Raw genomic sequence first — 204 nt, 5'->3', positions numbered from 1 at the left:
TGAATGAATAATGAATGTAGATGTAATTAACATGTAAATGACAAGCTAAGGAGATGAGTGTGATTAAGATTTAATAATGAATGTTAGCTACATTTCCATGTTATGTAGGCTTAAAAAGAACATGTTAGTTGGGTTTCTGGGTGATATGCTATTAATACCATTTTAGACATCACAGTAACACCAAAAGATATGATACAGACAAAA

Source organism: Sinocyclocheilus grahami, unplaced genomic scaffold (assembly GCF_001515645.1).
Source record: "Sinocyclocheilus grahami isolate Dianchi unplaced genomic scaffold, SAMN03320097.WGS_v1.1 scaffold2275.1, whole genome shotgun sequence".
NCBI classification, from domain to species: Eukaryota; Metazoa; Chordata; class Actinopteri; order Cypriniformes; family Cyprinidae; genus Sinocyclocheilus; species Sinocyclocheilus grahami.
Note: the sequence above shows the minus strand (reverse complement) of the source record.